General features: G+C 44.4%; 1 long non-coding RNA gene across 1 annotated transcript in view; it reads right to left on the bottom strand.

The window, feature by feature from the left end:
• LOC116069933 overlaps nucleotides 1–16904 on the bottom strand; it is a 19663-nt gene extending 2759 nt beyond the window's left edge. Inside the window, exons 1-3 of the long non-coding RNA XR_004110219.1 lie at nucleotides 16748–16904; nucleotides 6594–6677; nucleotides 4372–4540 (exon numbers count right to left, since the gene is read on the bottom strand). This is a non-coding gene — a long non-coding RNA (uncharacterized LOC116069933). The remainder of the gene's footprint in view (nucleotides 1–4371; nucleotides 4541–6593; nucleotides 6678–16747) is intronic.
• Nucleotides 16905–18222: the final 1318 nt, after the last annotated feature.

The raw sequence follows: 18222 nt of genomic DNA, 5'->3' as shown, positions 1-18222 counted from the left end.
GTCGTGTGTGTGTGTGTGTGTGTGTGTGTGTGTGTGTGTGTATGCATGTGTGTGCACACACTGTATGTATGAGTACCCACAGAGGCCAGATGAGGGTGCTGGATACTATGGAGCTGGAGTTACAGACGGGTCTGTGTGAGCCACCTGCTGTGGGTGCTGGGAACTGACCTGGTCCCTCTGCAGGAGCAGGGAGCATTATCAGCTGCTGAGCCATCTCCCTGGCTCTTGATATTCTTCATCGCTTGCTCTTTTCTCTCCCTCTTCATAATAGCTTTCATTTCCTTTCTAAACCTTAGTTTACTAACCCAGGCAGGACTCTGACCCAATAAACAGAAAGACTATTGTTGGGTAAACAGAAAACTAAACCCAGTATTCCTAGGGCATCTGCAAAGTGGGTTTCTGTTTACCAGATGTGGTGGTTTGAATATGCTTGGCCCGGGAAATGGGACTATTAGGAGATGTGGCCTTGTTGGAGTGGGTGTGGCCTTGTTGGAGGAAGTATGTCATTGTGTAGCTAGCCAGGCAGTGGTGGCCCATGCACCTTTAATCCCAGAACGTGGGGGCTGGAGAGATGGCTCAGTGGTTAAGAACACCCGACTGCTCTTCCGAAGATCCTGAGTTCAAATCCCAGCAACTACATGGTGGCTCACAACCACCCGTAATGAGACCTGATGCCCTCTTCTGGTGCTGTCTAAAGACAGCTGCAGTTTACTTATTTATAATAATAAATAAATCTTTGGGCCTGAGTGAGTGGGGGTCTACTGGAGAGAGCCGGGATAACCAGAGTGAGTATGATTGACCAGAAGGAGCAGAGGTCCTAAAGTCAATTCCCAACAACCAGATGAAGGCTCACAACTATCTGTACAGCTACAGTGTGTACTCATATACATAAAATAAATAAATAAATCTTTAAAAAAATGAAATAAACATGCATTTAAAAAAAAAAAAATCCCAGAACGTGGGAGGCAGAAGCAGGTGGATTTCTGAGTTCGAGGCCAGCCTGGTCTACAGAGTGAGTTCCAGGACAGCCAGGGCTATACAGAGAAACCCTGTCTCAAAAAAAAAAAAAAAGAAAGAAAGAAAGAAAGGAAGTATAGGCTCCACCCAGGGCAGAGGAGACTCTCCTCCTGGCTACCTGCTGAAGACAATCTCCAGCTGCTGCCTCTGGATCAAAATGTAGAACTCTCTGCTCTTCCAGCACCATGTCTGCCTGCATGCTGTCATGTTTCCACCATGATGATAACGGACTGAACCTCTGAAACTGTAAGCCAGCCCCAATTAATTTTTTCTTTTAATGAGAGTTAACTAAGACATCAGAAAAGCTATCACCTTCCTCATCCATTCTGATGGTTAACTACCTTGGGCAAATGCTTTGAGTTCCTGATTAATGCAAACAAACCTGCGACAGATCAAAGTCTCCATGCTAACCCCCAGGCTGTTCTGGTCCACTTGCCCCTCTGACAACTACCACCTTCCCCATAAAACTGAGAAAGCTTTTCCCAATGGCTGCTCTTCTCTATTTTCTGAAGCAGCCTGGCTGTTTGTCCCACAACAAGCTGATCTTTCTAACAAGGAGTGGGCTAGTTTCACTGCACCTTGCTTACAATGCCCAGTTCACAGGGCCTGATAGGATGACGTAAGGGGGAACTGTATTCAGTGAGAACCTGAGACTGGCATGGAGCTTCAGCAGCTCTTTATTGAACAGGGTCTTTGTGAGATAGGAAATGCTTTGGGGGAATCTAAGAGTCTTAGGCCAGTGTCTTAGTTAAGGTTTTATTGCTGTGAGGAGATACCATGACCATGGCAACTCTTATAAAGTTAAACATTTAATTGGGGCTGGCTTACAGTTTCAGAGGTTTAGTCCATTATCATCATGGCAGAAAGCATGGGAATGTGAAGGCTGACATGGTGCTGGAGGAGCTGAGAGTTCTACATCTTGATCCACAGATAGCAGAAGGAGACTGTGTGCCACACTGGACAGATCTTGAGCATATATGACCTCAAGGCTTGCCTCCACAGTGACATACTTCCTCCAACTTTTAAAGATTTATTTATTTATTTTATGTATATGAGTACACTGTAGCTGTACAGATAGTTGTGAGCCATTATGTGGTTGCTGGGAATTGAACTCAGGATCTCTGCTCATTCCAACCCAGCTTGCTCTGGCCCAAAGATTTATTTATTATTATATGTAAGTACAATGTAGCTGTCTTCAGACGTACCAGAAGAGGGTGTCAGATCTCATTACGGATGGTTGTGAGCCACCATGTGGTTGCTGGGACTTGAACTCAGGACCTCTAGAAGAGCAGTCAGTGCTTCTAAGCCCTGAGCCATCTCTCCAGGCCCTCTCTGTGGTGTTTTGAATATGCTTGGCTCAGGGAGTGGCACTATTAGGAGGTGTGGTCTTGTTGGAGGAAGTGTGTCACTGTGGGGGCGGGCTTTGAGACCCTCCTCCTACCTGCCTGGAGGACAGTCTTCTACTGTTTGCCTTCAGAACTAGATGTAGAACTCTCAGCTCCTCCGGCACCATAGTCGGCCTGGACACTGAAATGCTTACTGCCATGTTGATAATGAACTGAATCTCTGAACCAGTAAGTCAGCCCCCAATTAAATGTCCTATAGAAAAGTTGCCTTGGGGGGTGGTGAGATGGCTCAGCAGGTATGAGCACTGACTGCTCTTCCGAAGGTCCTGAGTTCAATTCCCAGCAACCACATGGTAGCTCACAACCATCTGTAATGAGATCTAACACCCTCTTCTGGTGGGTCTGAAGACAGCTACAGTGAATTACACCAGAGCAAGCGGGGTCAGCAGAGGTCCTGAGTTCAATTCCCAGCAGCCACACACATGATAGCTCACGGCCATTTGTACAGCTACAGTGTAATCATACACATAAAATAAGAAAATAAAATAACAAAATAAAAAAAATAAAAGAGTTGTCTTGGTCATGGTGTCTCTTCACAGCAATGAAAGGCCTAAGACTCAAACACAAGTTTTATAGTATTTGATGGAAAAGACTCATATTTAATGTTTCTTCTACAATACAGGTGCAAAAAATCAAGCCTGGTCCAGAGGTAGGCTAAGCAGGGCACCTTTCTGTCCTACATTAAAGGTATGTGAGTGAGTGGAGAGAGTTTTCCTGACCAGGGCCTCCCTTATCAGCCAGTTGTGGTGGATGGAGAAGCCACAGATGCAGCTGCAGCCACAGTGTCATCCTGACTGTATTGAATTGTTGGTGTTTTGCTGCTGACTTTAATCACAAGACACGATAACCAAGAGAAGCCCTAATGGATCTTCTCCACTTCAGACTTTGTTTTCCTTTCCTCCAACGTGGAGAATTAGGCCAGCGTACCCACTCTTGCGTTGCAGTTTCTCTGAGCCTTAAAACCCCTTCATCAACACTAGTCCAAGGGACATCAGTCATCTCCAGCTTCTTCTCAGTAGGCCACCACCTTTTGACAAATGCTTCCACCAACCACACATTTGACACTGTGTGTGTTCAAGCTTCCATATTAAACCTAGAATTTCCGCTCAATGGGCCTATATCAAGAAACTCAACCTTATCTAGTTTTTGTTCCTTCCACTATTATCCCACACCCTTAGGATCCATTCCCACACATATTTTCCAGGCTTCTGCTTGAATAAATCAGCAGATTCATTAAGCTCTTTAGTGGTGTAGCATATCTCCTCATGAAATGAACTTTCTAGTTTCCCTCTAGCAGCCTGCTTAGCTGTAAGCCTCCATTGAGTGTACTCAAGTTGACAACCCATGAATGCCCATCACAGCCACAGAGGTCCTAGGAACCCTTAAAATAGTGAAGGCTTTTGCCACAGTTGTTGGTTGCTTTCCAGAACCACGTGGTGGACCCTATTGTTAAAGAGATTGCATCCTTTGGTTGCAGGACTTGAAGAAACAAAGCCAAGACTGGGCCTAAAGAGTCCCCTCCCTGTGAGCCAGCTCCTACAGTGTCAGAAGGTAACTACTGAGGACTCTGGGGAGAATTAAGACCATAAGTTCTACTCAGCTTCATGATGAAAGTGCCAGGTAAGGTACGCTAGCCCTCGCAATAGTGGCCTGAGTAGTTATGGGTAGAACCAGTTCTCTGATTGGACTGAGGCCCAAGACCTGTATCCCAGAAGGAAATTTGTATACAGTACTGAGACGTTAGGCGACCTGTGCCTAGGAAAGCCATAGGCTCCAGTGAAGGAGCGACTGCCATGAGCTTGGTTACTGGACACAAAGATTGAAGTGCTTCCTCTTACCTGTGTTTACAGTCATAGGTTATTATCACAATCTGTGTCTGCTTGAATATTTTTCTGTTTCCCATTTTTTCAGCCTTTTGCTCCTTTATATTTTACAGTTGGAGACTCACCAACAGCTACAGTTCAAAGATGGAGTCAAGCAACTGCATGTTGGAGAGTTCATCTTCTTCGTATTGCAGAAGGATCACCTTAGGTGGGCTTGCTGGCTGTAGACATGCCCTCGTGGGGTGGGGGTCGGGGGGCAGTTCCAGAGTGCACCTTGGTGGAACCATGTTTGTCCTAGGGGCCATAGCGGGAAGAGTAGACATTGTTTATGTCTTCCTTGGGAAAGTCTTTTTGCCACAACTCCCGTACACAAATGAATTAAAGACACTGACAAAGAATAATCCAGACCTGCAGAGACAGCTCTTGCAGAGGACCAAGGTTCAGTTCCCAGCACCCATGTGGGCTCACAACCATCTGTCACTCCTGATCCAGAGCACCAGGCATCCTGTTCTGATTTCTACAGGCACCAGGCATAGACCATGTGCACAGTCATACATGCAGACAAAATATAAAAATCTTTTAAAAAAAAACAAAAAAAGAATATTCTACCCAACAGCTACCGAATACAGACTCTTCTCATCAACTCAGGGAACTCTTTCCAAAACAGATCATATTTTATGTCATAAGAGAAGTCTTCATAAATACAAAAATATTTAAATAACTTTCTTGTATCTTATATCATTGTAAAATAAAACTAGAAACCAATTACCAGGAAACTACAAAAACGGTACCAATGCATGGAAATGGAACAATACATTCTTGGTCCTGTTACTGGCGGGTTTAGGGTTAGATAGAACATGGCCCTGGCAGCAATAATAAGCTAGGTTCAACCCTGTATCGGTTGGCCAGTTTTGAAGACAGACTAGTTGAAAGCAGAGAAAGATTTCTTCTATGTGGCCTCATTAGTTAGAGAAACAAATGTAGAGATCCAGTGACTGCTTTCCTTAGATGGCGTTGAGATACTGACATGGGGTTCAGGTTTAAGTAGAGGGGAAGAGCTATGTAGTGCGGTCAAAGTTGGTTCCTCTCACAGCCCCACCCACAGCCCCACCCACAGTCCCACTCATCCATTTTTGATGCTCAGTGTCTAAGTTACAGTCTGTCCCTAAAGGCATTTGACGTTATCAGAACTGGGTGAAGTCTCTTCCTGGGAGACAGATGCCTCTTCCTGCCCCAGGGTGAGATTCCTGAGGAAATTCCTGGTCTTTGGGGTCTGTTGTCTCAACAATGTGGTAATTGAAGCCTGTGCCGATCCTGTTTTTAGAATAGCTTGGCCAGGATAAGTTACAGTCCTATTTTCAGACCTAGATCTTGAGGGACTTAGCATGAGAATTCCTGAGATATGCTTGTGCCAGAATCAAACCTCAGGAACAGAAGCAGGGAAAAACCAAGGCTGGGGACATTCAGCTAGTGGTGGGTAGCCATGCAAGAGGATGTTTTCTCCATGACCTTTTGGCTTTAGTTCTTTGTTGTTATTGTTGTTGGGTTTTGCTTTTGGTTTATTTTGGTTTTGGTTTTTGGGGACGGGATCTAACTAAGAATTCCTGGCTGACCTGGAACTGAGTTGATTTATAAACCAGGCTAGCTTTGAACTCAGAGAGATCCATTAGTCTGTGCCTCCCAAGTGCTAGGATTAAAGGTGTGAGCCACCATGCTCAGCTCTGGTTCCTTTTGGAAGGGCAGGCACAAGTGATTCCATTTTTGTTGGCTTCTGAACAAGATCTCTCTATGAATCCAAGGCTAGAGCCAAGCTTGTGATCTTCCTTCTTTAGTCTATTAAATGCTAGAATGAAAGCAAGTACCATTTGCCACTGGGGCTCTATTTTGATTCTAAAAATATTGCCTCTTTTCTCTGAACAAATTTCTCTGAAGGCATCAATTAATCTGGTGGTCTAGTTTTGACTGCCAATTGTCACTGGGGAATGAGATCCGATCCCTTCCTGGAAGGGTGATGTTGCCAATATTTAGAGTAAATAAAACATTATGTCCAACTTCAATTAATTTAAGAGGTATAAGAGTGACTCTAAGACCAGACTTACATGGAACTATCCTTGAACTTAATTCTGTCTGCCCTGAGGGCTGGAGAAGTGGCTTAGTGGCTATGAACTCTGGCTATAGTTCCAGAGGACACAGGTTCACTTACCAGCACCCACGTGGTGCTGTCTGAAGGGTTAATGACCTTACATCCTCAAGTGAGCTGAGAAACAGGAAATTTGAAATGTTCATCACATCTGCAGACAGTTAGGAGCTGGGAAGCTCCTGACAAGAAAGTCAGCCCACCACCAACCTCTTTGGCATTCACAGCTCAGAGACTGCAGTGGAGCAGAGCCGCAGATGGAACCCCCCATCTCCAAAGTGCCATTTTTCTGCCCTATAAAAACAGAATGGAGAGATGGCTGCCTGTCATTGTTCTAATAAAAGGCAGTCTGCTTCTGTAAAGATTATCTCTTTCTTTTATTTTCAAGTCACCTCCAGTGATCCAATCTAACACTGTCTGTAACTCAAGTGCCAAGGTATTTGATGCCCTCTTCTGGCCTCTATGGGCACTAGGTAATGGTATATAGACATACAATCAGTAAAATACCCATATATGTAGAATAAAAGTAGATAAAAATGTAATGTGTTCTTTTGTTAGAAGTTATATTTCTAGCCAGGGGGTGGTGATGCATGCTTTTAATCTCAGTATTTGGGAGGCAGAGGCAAGGCAGATCTCTGTGAGTTTGAAGCCAGCCTTGTCTACAGAGCTAGTTTCAAAACATCCAAAGCTATACAAAGAAACTCTGTCTCCAAAACAAGAAGAGGAAGAGGAAGAGGAGAGAATAATATTTGTGTGACTATATTGAGCATATTCAAAGACAAAACTTGCGTGGACATCCTGGTTGCCGAGGGCCTCTCAGCTCATTGGCGACGTCCTCTGTAGTAGTGCAATGAGAAACACATAAGCACAGGAGCATTAGTCAGGGTTCTCCAGAGTAACAAAGCATATAGAATGAATCTCTATATGTTCTGTAGTGAGTATTCTCTATAGAAATACTCTATTCTATATATGAATTTGGAAGTAGCCCATAGGATTGAAATGCTGTGCTCCAGAAGACATGGTTTCTACAACCTCTGTGCTGATGCCAAGACACACACACACACACACACACACACACACATACACACATGCATACACACACATACATACATGCACACACACAGACACACAGACACACACATATACACACATGCACACACACAGACACACACATACATACACACACATACATACATGCACACACACAGACACACAGACATACACACAGACACACACATACAGACACACAGACACACACATATATATACACACAGACACACACACACACACATACGGGAATGGACTTTCTGTTGAGAGCAAGAGGCAAAGAGGGAGGCTTCCTTTTTTCCATCCCTCCAACCACCCCACCCCAGGAAGGTGGTCCTGTGATGTGTTAAGAAAAAAGTATGATGATCAAGCCATGGAGAGCAAGCCAGCAAGCAGCAGGCCACTGTGATCTCTGCTTCAGTCCTGCCTCCAGGTTCCTGTCCTGATTCCCTGCCCTGATTTCCCTCTATGATGGACTATCATTGAGCTATCTATGAAAAGCCAACCCCTCCCTGAAGCTGGTTGTGCTTTGTGTTTTGTTACAGCAACAGAAGCCAGACTAAAACAGGCAGCTCTTATTTATCAGGTCTCTCCGCACGCAGTTAAATCTAAACTCTACTCATGACACGTTAATAGCACCAGCTTTTATTTTAAACTTTCTTGGTAAATTATGTTGTTGCTTCTCTTGTAAATCCTGTACCAAGAATTTCTTATCAGCTCACTTCTAGAATTAACATTTGAAAGTGCCAGACTCTAAATCATTCTATCAGGAAGGAAGTTCAAAATTATCTTCTGTCTCGAATTCTACAGTTAATTCCTCTACTTTTAGTTAATTGCATTTTCAACAGATGAGAGGCAAAACCAGAGGCCATGGGTCAAAAATTATCCTTGGAACACACACACACACACACACACACACACACACACACACACACACACACGCTCGAGAAGTGAGTTGCGGGGCAGTGGTGGCACACGCCTTTAATCCCAGCACTTGGGAGGCAGAGGCAGGCAGATTTCTGAGTTTGAGGCCAGCCTGGTCTACAGAGTGAGTTCCAGGACAGCCAGGGCTATACAGAGAAACCCTGTCTCAAAAAACAAAAACAAAAACAAAACAAAACAAAACAAAATTAGTGGGTTTTAAAAAAGTGAAGTGACCAGAAATTTGCTGTGTACATTTCAGGGGCGTTAGAGGTAGGTTGCTGTTTTAGGTACAAAATGACACAAAGCAATTGCTAACAGAAATTTGGGGGAGTCCCTTCATGGTTACCACTCGTTACTGGGACAATTGGGATTCCCTCTTGAAGTCCTTAGTCTAATTACTAAAAGAATTTGGACCACTTGTGGTGGTGTACACCTTTAATCCCAGCACTCAGGGTGAGGAGGTGGAGGTTGATGAGTCGATGAGTTTGAAGTCAGCCTGGTCTACATAGAGAGCTCCAGGACAGCCAGGGCTACAATGTGAGTCCTTGTCTCAAACAAACAAACAAAAAGAACCAAAAAAAAAAAAAAATCCACCAGAACAAAACAAACAAAAACCCAAAGAAATAAAAGATGAATGGACTCCAGAGCATGTTTATGAGAGAAAAACCCCAGGGCAGGCAATCTGTAAATATCTGCAGCTGCTTAGAGAAGGACGTTGAAGAGGAAGAAGAGAGAAAATCAGGGCATTTGAGCTAAGCTGGTACAGAGGTGGACAAGTACTCATAGCCTGGGTGTGGGGGTGGGAGTAGGGGGGATGGGGGAGGGATTTGAAAGGGCGGGACTGGGAAGAGAGGGGGGCTGTGATTGGGATATGAAAATTAAAAGGAAGAAAAAAAGAGAGAGCAAGAGAGACAGAGACAGAGACAGAGAGACACACAGAGAGAACACAGAGCATCAGATTAGGACAGAAGCAAAGGAAACATTCAGGCCTCAGACAGGCAGGCAGATCCAACCCCTCATGGTGACTTAGAGAGATGGTTAAGGGTAGGGAATTCTGGAAAAGAAAAGGGCATTATTTCATTAAAGGGCTAATAATTCCTTCTATCTCTTCAGCCTGGTTTAAGGTGAATCACCTTGGCCAAGTGATTGATGTACCCAACTGGATTAACTCCTTTTTTTCCTCCTTATGTAGTCTTAGCTGGCCTGGAGCTGGCCTTTGCCTCCTGAGAGCGTGTGAGAACAGGATTCCTGTGAGATTACAGCTGAGCCTGCTCAGCCCTTAGTGGTCATCCCCCCAGAGGAATGTCTGGTTGTCTTCCCTCAAGCAAACAATGTCAGGAAGGAGAGACTGCAAGGGAGCCGAATACCCACCCATGGCTGCACCCAAGCCCTCACACCCAGGCCCTTCATCTCACCCCTATAAAGGGTCAGCTAGCTTTTTCCCCTGGCAGAGAGAGGTTGCCCTTCTGTGTGTGTGCTAATAAACATATTCCTCTGTTGAGGTCACACTCTGGTCTGTTTCTGCCTCAGAGCTCTAAGACCTCCCAAGGGCTGAGATCCAAGGCACCTACCACCATGCTTAGGATTAACACTATGGAGTGGACAACGGCGAGTGTCCACCCTAGCTAGGTTCTCGCGGTTACTCCAAATCATCACATTGGTTCAGACTACATTCAGGTAAGTTTACAATAAATAAATAAATAAATAAATAAATAAATAAACAAACCTGTCAGCCTGAATTCTCCCTAGGGGCCACCAAGCACAACAGACTCAATATTTTAGTTTGTTCCTTTGTTTTTGTTTTGATACAGGGTCTCACCATGTAACCCTGGCTGGCCTACTCATTATGTGGTTCAGACTGGCCTCAAATTTACAGCAACCCTCCTGTCTCTGTTTCCCAAATTCCGGGATTAAAGGTGTGTGCCACCATACCTGGCTTAGTATTTTGAATGGTTTATTTAAATTACAAGATAGATATATTCAACAATCTTGTTTCCCTGTGTCCCAAATAATTCAACAGAACCCTAATGATGCCAAAGAGCCCCAAAGATCAACACACTTCAAACTTGTCTGTCATTCAAATAGGTCAGGAAAACTACAAATGGCAGGCACATAGCACAAACTGTGCAACAGAGCCCGAAGAGCGACCAGATAAAGGAACTAGTGTGTATGTGTGTGTGTGTGTATGTGTGTATGGGTGTATGTGTGTGTATGTGTGTGTGTATGTGTGTATGTGTGTGTATGTGTATGTGTGTGTGTGTGTGTGTGTGTGTGTGTGTGTGTGTGTTTTGCCTGCCTGAATTTCTGTGCATCACATGCTTACCTGGTTCTATGAGAGGCCAGAAGAAGGCATTGGATCTCCTAAACTGGAGTTTCAGACTGATGTGAGTTGACATCTGGGTGTATTCATTCTAAGTATGGCCAATGCTTCTAACTTCTGAGTCATCTCTCCAGTCCACCTTCTCTCCACTAGGGAATTTTTTATAAGTCTGGCCCAGAAATAGCAAAACCAGACAAGAGATGCTGAAACTTGGCGCCCATACTTGGACTGAACTGATCATCCAGGACCACCATTATTTGTGTTCCTGATTTGTTTGGCTCATATTTACATTGCAGAGATTGTACAAATGGAGATCAAATAGAGATTACATACACAGCATATTACTTTCTCTGAGCTGTATCCCAGCTAATCTGGAATGAATTACATGCTAGAAACACACACACATGTGCTTGCACACACCAGGAAACTCACTCTAACTTTAAAAAGTACTCCTTTTATAAATAGAGATTCATAGCTCACTGTCCTGTGGCTCACTGTCCTGTGGCTCACTGTCCTGTGGCCCACTGTCCTGTGGCCCACTGTCCTGTGGCCCACTGTCCTGTGGCCCACTGTCCTGTGGCCCACTGTCCTGTGGCCCACTGTCCTGTGGCCCACTGTCCTGTGGCCCACTGTCCTGTGGCCCACTGTCCTGTGGCTCACTGTCCGATGGGTAGCATTCCAGTTACTCTCCAGCCTGAAGCCTTTTATAGTGTGCTCGGTCAGCTTTCCTCCTTCTTCCAAAAGGTCAAGTCACTGTATGGTCACCAGCCCCTTCTTTCCTCCCTTGCTTCCTGGACCCTGATGTATCACAAAATCCTTGAAATCGAAGGAAAGCAAAGCCCATGGAACATTGATCTTACTTCTGCTAAGCCTAAAGTGAGAGTTCAAGCGCTCCCTTCTTTGTGTCATGAGAAGTGGAAAAACAAAAGTTTCTGGAATCAAACAATTCCTGCCTCTGTGTGGTTGACACCTTAAACATGTCTTTTCTCCCAGCTCAGTGTGCCAAAATAGTTACCAGAGTTTCTATAGAGTCAAAACTTGGGTCCTGGCAACTTTTTGTTTGTTTGTTTTTTTGTTTTTTTGTTTTTCGAGACAGAGTTTCTCAGTGTAAGCATGGCTGTCCTGAAACCCTGAAACTCACTCTGTAGACCAGGCTGGCCTCAAACTCAAAAATCCGCCTGCCTCTGCCTCCCAAGCGCTGGGATTAAAGGCGTGTGCCACCACCGCCCGGCGGGTCCTGGCAACTTTAATAAGCTTGTTTCAATCACTTGTACTCAGTAGACCCACTAAAGAGACAATAGGAAAGTAACAGTGTAATTGTGATAGCGATGATAGTATAATGGTGACAGTAATAGTGATAGTAATTGTGATAATGATAGTGATAGTAGTAATGGTGATAGTGATAGTATAATAGTGATAGTAATGGTGATAGTGATAGTAATTGTGATAATGATAGTGATAGTGTTGGTGATAGTATAGTGATAGTGTAATGATAGTAATGGTAATAGTAATAGTAATAGTGCAATGGTAATAGTAATTGTGATAGTGATGGTACTAGTGAAGCAGAAAAGATCTATTCAGTGTGACCACATTGGGAAAAGGAACAAATAAGGAAATAAGATCTAGTGAACCTCCAAGTCCTTCTTCAAGGTGCTGACATGAGGGTTAGGTTTAAATAGAAAAACTCGGCTGTATGGCCAAGCAGTCCGGTCAAAGCGCAGTTCCATTCTATCATTATTTCGACTCCATTCACCCTGCAAGGCGGTCGGACAAGTTGTCACAAGTGAGTACAATGCTGTCCTGGGTGACAGGTTCCTCTCTGTCTAGCACCAGGCCTTTCCCATGCTCACTTGAGACTCCTGGGGGACATTCTAACTCCTTGGGGTTACTTGTTCTGTAGTCCGAGGGGTAAGGCATAAGCATCTTTCTTTAGAATATCTTTGTTTCTACAAGGAAGGTTACCCGTCCTTATAGACACAGGAAGAAAATTTAAAATTCCTAGGATCAAGTGCAAACAAAAGCATAAATTATTAGAACACTTGAGATACACCACAGGTAATCCTAAGAGGGGAATATGTTAAATGAATACATTAAAAAATCAGTGTGCCAGAACTGGGGAGGCAGAGGCAGGTGGATTTCTGAGTTCGAGGCCAGCCTGGTCTACAGAGTGAGCTCCAGGACAGCCAGGGCTACACAGAGAAACCCTGTCTCTAAGGAACAAAAAACAAACAAACAAAATCAGAGTAATTGCAAATAAACAGCCTAATGATGTAAAGTCTTAGCAAATAAGAACAAGCTAAGAAAAACAAAATCAGCAGACAGAAATAATGAGGATCAAGGCAGAAACTAATAAAATGAAGATGCAAAGAACAATACAAATGATCAATGAGGCAAATAATTGGGACTTTTGTTTGTTTTGTATAATGACAAATAAGGTCAACAAATTCTCATCAGTAAGATAAAGATGGGGATCACTCTTATGATCAAATAACATATATATGTATATATACATACATATATACATATATATGATACATACAGTTAAGATATGACCCAGTGAGTGGGGCTGTGGTGGCGCATGCCTTTAATCCCAGCACTTGGGAGGCAGAAGCAAGCAGGTTTCTGAGTTCGAGGCCAGCCTGGTCTACAGAGTGAGTTCTAGGACAGCCAGGGCTACACAGAGAAACCCTGTCTCTAAGGAACAAAAAACAAAAAACAAACAAACAAAATATATGACCCAGTGTCCATCTCCTTCCTTTCCTCTGGCCTCTAGTCCCAGGATCCTTCAGGAGGACTGTCTTTCCATCTTGCATGGTGTTATGCGGGGCTAGCTATCCTGAGGCAGACTGCCACCATTTTCTGTTCAGCTCACCAAAGATCATCACGGCTGGGATTGTTAACCGTTGACTCCCCCTCCTAGAAGGAAGGGATAGGGGGAGTCATAGGACCCTCACCTGAGTATCCAGCTACCCCCATCCCTAGCCAGTCACATGCAATTCTGTCCTAGTTACTTGTGGTCTCAGGGTCTCTGGGATAGAAAGAGGCGGGGAGGGAGAAGCGGAGGATACCCTCTGCAGAGTGGGAGTCACCCATGCTCCGTGTAGACCGTCTAGCGCGGCTGCTTTAATGTCGCCCCATGCGCACGTCTATAACCCCTCCCCTACTCTTAAGTAAGCCTAATAAGCTTATGGTTCCCCAGAGTAAATCTGGTGGACTTATACCTTGTTTTGTTATAGAACCATAGGAGGGAGGGAGTAGACATCTCTCCAAGGAAAGAATTGCAAGAACCTCATGGTCACTCGGGCATGGTGGCCTTAAAGAGGCAACTGAGAAGCTGTTTTTTGAGAGCTGTTAGCCCTTCTTCCTTACACCAAGTCAGTTATGGGTCGATCATGACAGTCCAGGAGATGGAGCCCTGGTCTAAGACGATTCCTGCCTGCTCTTCTCTTGCTACGCCACCCTTGCCTGACAGCCTTCCCTATTGTAGAGGTGAGCATTTGACCCAGTTACAACCATGAACTATAAGAGGAAGATGTTGGGAGGTCTTAGTAAAGGGGATACGACATTGTTGCTGCCTTTCTTTTGCAACACTGTTGGGAGGATCTTTGTGGAGTTAAAGCAGCCATCTGGTTCTGAAGAGCCAAAAAAATCAGGGCTGAGGGATAGAGCTGAAGTGTAGAGCCTAGATACGTGTGGGGTCTCGGGTTTGATCCCCAGCAACACACAGACAGGCGTGCAAAATAGAGATTTGGATCATTAACTATTTATCAGATCCACCCAAGACCCCTCACTCCAGAGTAGCCATCACATGAGACAACTGTATATTCTGTTATTCAGACTGCTTTCTGACCCTGACATCAGCAGTGGAGATGAGCATGAGGAAATGGGTTGAATAGACTCAGGTTGGACCCTCTCAGCAGGTGAGAAATCAGTTCCCAGGGGTCCCTGTGCTCCTGCCTTTCCTGGGCTGCTCGTCCGTTTTCCCCTGAATCACACAAGCCACCCTGTGTCTTTTGAGTCTAAATGTCAATGGGTCAGATTTAGTTTCTGTTGTTCATGGTAGAAGAAACCTTAGCAGAGTAGGTGAGGCACTTCCCAGAGTCACCTGATGGCTTGCATCTCAAGATCTTGGCCACCCACTCTGGGTGTGACTTTCAGTAGAGCACAGGTCTTAGTTTCTGTTCAAAACCTGTTTATAAATAGGCATTTGTTTCTAAGTGTAATTATCAGGAAAAGCTCAGAGAAGGCAGCTGGGGGAAAAGAATAAACCGTTTTGACCAAGACTAAGATCAAATGCCTCTCAGAGGATGGCTAGCCTCTACAGCCAATGGCCCCACCTCTGTGCTGTCTATAAGAATGAACTGTGTTCTGTTGCTTCAGAGGCCTCTCCCACTCAGTCAGGCTTGACTGCTATGCTCCTGCAAATTGACCAGGAAGGAAATAATCAGACTCAAATTATAGATGAGGAAATTTCAAACTTAAGACAGAAAGGCAAAAAAACAAAAACAAACAAAACAAAACAAAACAAAATTAAAAAAAACAAAAAAAAAAAAAAAAAGCTGGGCAGTGTTAGTGCATACATCTAATCCCAGCACTTGGGAGGCAGAGGCAGGCGGATTTCCGAGTTCAAGGCCAGCCTGGTCTACAGATGAGTTCCAGGACAGCCAGGTCTACACAGAGAAACCCTGTCTCGAAAGACAAAAAAAAAAAACCAAAAAACAAAAACAGAAAGAAGCCAAGAGTGGAACACACACCTGTAATCCCAGCACTTGGGAGGCTGAGGCAGGAGGATTTTACAAGACTATGTCTGAAAAAGAAATCTAGAATAACTTTGATGGCATATGCCTATAATCCAAGCAGAAGCAAGAAGATCAGGAATTCAAAGTGAGTTTCGGTACTTAACAAGTTGAGGGCCAGCCTGAGCTACATGAGATTCTATCTCATAAAAATACAAAATAAGTAAATGAATAAATCTAAACTAAAGGAAAGGGACTTATTCTGTCACTGGCTAGAGACAGAAATAGCCGAGTGGAAGGCTCCAGGAAGGCAGGAGGCCTCTGTCCCACTTGCGTTGCTTGCCCAGTTTATCACCTAAACTTGGCAACTTTCATCTGTATGATATTTTTAGCTAGGTATAACAATGCACACATATATCCCAGCACTTGGAAGGCCGGATGAAGAGGGTCTCGATTCAGAGATCAATCCAGGCTACACTCTGAAATGCTACCTTTATTTATTTACTCATTTATTTATTTTGGTTTTCTAGAGACAGGGTTTTTCTGTATATCCCTGGCTCTCCTGGAACTCACTCTGTAGACCAGGCTGGCCTCGAACTCAGAAATCTGCCTGCCTCTGCCTTCCAAGTGCTGGGATTAAAAGTGTGCATCACCATTGCCCAGCGAAATGCTAAGTTTTAAATGTGGGGTATAGACTAGCATGGTAGCTCACGCACTCAGAGTGTTTGTTGTTCTTGTGAAGGCCCTGAGCTCAGTTCCTAGCACCTACTGTGAGCAGTTCACAACCATTTGTAATTTTAGCTCCTGGGGGACCCAACATCTCTAGACTCTGAGGACATTTCATACATGTGCACATACTCATATCATACATAAATACTTTAAAATAATAAACTACTAAAACAGAAAAGAAGATTTTACTGTTCTAATTGCTTCTTGGGCCCTAAAGACTTCATCTCTGAAGGTGCTTGTAAGACCATGGGGGGCTGGAGAGCTGGCCCAGAAGATAAGAACACTGATTGCTCTTGCAGGGGACCAAGGTTCACTTTCTAGATTGACATGGCAGCCCATAACTATTGGAAACTCAAGTTCTAGAGGAGCTAACACCCTTTTCTGACCTCCACGGGCACCAGGCATGTGTGTGGTACTCATACATACAGGCAAGACTTCATATACATAAAAATATATCTTAACATCTTTAAAGTATATTAAATAGACATTTGGTAAACCAGTAGGGAAATAAATGTGTAGATACGAACATCTCCCGACTCACTATGTCGGGCACCATCTCTGCTAAGCATCTGAAAATGAAGGAAAAGAAAACCAATATCCTTTCATACCTTACTCCCTCAGTGGTCCCAAGGTACTGCTGGCAGGTCTTCCCTGGACGTCATCAGTGCCAGATTTAGGAAACAAAAACACAGGACGGCCAGTTAGTTTACTTAGGTTTCTAGTAAGCGATGGATAATTTCTGGAGTATTAATTCACAAAGTGTTGGCTATATACCTATGCTAAACAATGTTTGTGTTGCTTACCTGAAACTGAAATTCAGCTGGGTGTCTTTTCCCTGGCATCTTTAGGGAGAGACCAGTAGCTCCTGTTCTGCAGAATTAGGGTGCAGTCTTGGCACCCCATAGCCCGGAGAGGCAGGTTTAGGCTTCTGAATGGATGCCTTAGTTCTGATGAGTTCTGGTGAGTGTAACTGGGCTCAGCTCCCCATCCCTAAATGCCAGCTGAAGGGATGAGGACTGCTGAAATGCAGAGGTGATTTTTAACCTGGGCAGTGGGAAGCTGAGCAGAGGGTCCAGAAACCCCCTGGGGCAGGGAGGAGAGCGCTGCATAATTAAGTTGCCGGCTGGCCATGGTGGTAATAGCAGTCCTTCCTGCCTGAAGGAACCAGCTAGCTCCCAGGGGGTAATTGATCCTGCTCCAGGATTCAGTTCACCATCCCAGCCTATCCTCTCCTCCCTGGAGGCAGTCTTTCCTGAGAATCACCTGCAATCCAAGCAAATGCAGATTTATTATTGTTATTATTGTTGTTGTTATTATTATTATTATTTATTATTATTATTATTATTATTATTATTATTATTATTATTATTATTATTGGAACAGGACTTTGTAAAAGCTGACAGGAACATGCCTCTGCTACTCTTTTCTGTGTGCTTTTAGTCTTAAAGGAGAATGAAATAGGTTAGGTTGTACCCATTTGTTTTGGCCTTGAGCTGTGTGGCCCAGGCTTGCCTCAAACTCATGATCCCCCTGCCTCAGCTGCTTGAACAATGGGGTAGCAGGTATTTCCTTATCAGTCTCGTCTATGCCCAGTGTTTAGATAGACACTCGGCGATGAGAGGGCCCACAAGCAGAGATAGGCAAGTGCCCAAAGCTGAGCAGCCAGATGGTCTGTTCTCCCAGTTCCTTTTTAGGCCCACGAGAGGAATCAGCACTCTTTGGCAAGAGTCCTTCCTAAGCACCGGATAAGGGAGGGGAGAGGGGTCTAGCCTGCTGCCACTGCTCAGTGTCTCACATGCTTCTTAGTGACTTTTGTCTGGATGTTAAGTAATAAATGCATTGCTGCCTCCTGACCCTCCCATAGGCCTCTTGGCTGATCTACACAGGCTACGGACCACACCATAAGTGAAAGATTTAGGACGCTCATTTCCCAACTGATAAAAGAAAACAGAGGGCCAGAGAGATGGCTCAGTCTTCCTCCCAAAGATGACAACCTGGGACCCACACAGTGGAAAGAGAGAGCTGATTTTCTCAAGCTGTCCTCTGATGGCCGCTTGTATGTGAAGACATACATCCATATACC

The sequence above is a fragment of the Mastomys coucha genome, unplaced genomic scaffold, assembly GCF_008632895.1.
Source record: "Mastomys coucha isolate ucsf_1 unplaced genomic scaffold, UCSF_Mcou_1 pScaffold22, whole genome shotgun sequence".
Lineage (NCBI taxonomy): Eukaryota > Metazoa > Chordata > Mammalia > Rodentia > Muridae > Mastomys > Mastomys coucha.
The sequence above is the reverse complement of the archived record's forward strand: the minus strand, read 5'-3'. Positions and strand labels throughout refer to the sequence as shown.